Here is a 2138-nt window from a genome sequence, read left to right as displayed (position 1 = left end):
TATCTGTCAAACAAGGCTTTCTTATTGTCTAAAGCCTATGACAACAAGTCTGTCTTTGTATTTGTTAATAGTTTCATCAACTTTCTTTTCCTTTTGTAGATCCACTTTGAATCCAAAAGTTTATTTCCTCGAGGAAGATCAACCAACTCTCAAGTATGGTTGCTCAAGATTGAATCTATCTTACTATTGACAAACTTTTCCCAAAGAGAATGAGTCCACAAATGACATAACTTTTAGAATATATGAGACTCATTTTCAAGAAGAAATGTTACAAAATCAAACTCGTAGGAAGTAATTTGTCCATTGACATTTACTACGCCTCCGAATCTCTTTATTAAGTACATTCTCCTTTGGTTCTTTCCAAGGTCGTTTAGACCCTTCACTTGACTATCCGACAGTTCGGACTTATGAACCATAAATCGACATGCTTTAGTATTTGTAGCATATCCAATGAACATACAATCCAAAGTCTTAGGTCCTATTTTGACCCGTTTGGGAATAGTTCCCTCATTTTCATTTCTCATATGAAATAGACTGTATTGGAAATTGTTTGATCACTATCTTTCAAGAGTTATTGCTTGTATAAACTTTAAGGGACGACAAACAATTCTCTATCAGGATACAACAAAGTCTGAACAAACACAACTTTTTGTTTCTCTCTTTCTTAACAAACAAAAGTTTTTTTTTTTTTATTATTTGTTACTCCCTTTACTAACAAACAACTTTTTGTTTCTCTCTTTTTGAACAGACAATTTTTTTTGTTGTTTTCCTTTGCTATAATGATAGCACCCCCCACAAAATTTGTGGTAAACCTGAACTTATAAATAGGACATTCAACATTTCCTTCAAAGTTCGGTTTTTTTCTGTCAACAATTTCATTAGATTGAGGTGATAATGTGCAGTAATTTGATGGATGATTCCATTTTCCAAATATATTTCTACAAAAGAAGATTCATATTCTTCACATCTACCACTTTTAATCATGACAATCTTTTTATCCAACTGATTTTCAACTTCAATTTTATATTGTCAATATATTTCTATTGATTTATCCTTTCCATTCAACAAATAAACATTACAATATCTAGTGCAATTGTCAATAAAATATATGAAACACTTTTTCCCACCACGAGATAGTGCTGACTTCATATCACAAATGTCAGTGTAAATCAATTCTAAGGTATTAAACTTCCTTTCAACAACACATACTTGACATTTTGATTTGTTGCACTAGAAGTTAGGAAAAACTTCTAAGTTGATCAGTTTTTGCAAGGTTTTGTAATTGACATGTCCCAAGCATTTATGTCACAAACAATTTGATTCAAGCAAGTTAGAACAAACAGAAATACTAAGTTTGAAAAGACCTTCTCTGAGGTAACCTTTTCCCACAAATATTTTGTTCTTTACTTTTTATAACTTTCTCAAATACAGATATTGTTTTAGAGTCAACACCTTGTCATATGTCCTTTTCAGAAGGACTTTTCTATAACATTCAATTTGTTATAGAATTATCCATGATCATAGTCTCATCGGTCCAATAAGGGCAATATGACACAAATGTTTGTTTTACAACACAAACATAACATATCTTTTCACCAATGTTCATGTCTATACAAAAAAAATTATTTTAATAGACATATCTTTTCATGAAAAATCACAATATTTTAAGTGAAACTTTTTCATCAAAGAATACAATTCTTTTGAACGAGTAATATAATTTGTGGGTCTAATATAATACAAGAATGTCATTAAATTTCATATCTTGTACTTTCAAATTTAAATTAGATAGTAAGTCTAATTTTGTCTTTATCACAAGTAAAGAACCCCCCACATTTTAAATATGTTCTCAAAAATATTTTCCACATATTTTTTTCCCATGCTTACACATTGGCAACACGAAGCCTTCTTTTGGAGATTTAATCCATATAAACACCCATTGCAGACACAAAAAATCACTAATTTTATGTCACTAGTGTTTTTTTTTCCCGTTTTGTCACAACTAGACAAACCACTTAGTATTTAGAATACTAACAATAAAGATTCAATCTTTATACAACTTGTTTCTAGTTTAACGATGAAGTTTTTATATTCTTCTAATCGTTAACCGAACTTGAATTCTGATGAAGTTTTAATATTCA

This window comes from Solanum tuberosum, unplaced genomic scaffold (genome assembly GCF_000226075.1).
Source record: "Solanum tuberosum cultivar DM 1-3 516 R44 unplaced genomic scaffold, SolTub_3.0 scf00001, whole genome shotgun sequence".
Classification (NCBI taxonomy): Eukaryota; Viridiplantae; Streptophyta; class Magnoliopsida; order Solanales; family Solanaceae; genus Solanum; species Solanum tuberosum.
This window is presented reverse-complemented; position numbering follows the sequence as displayed.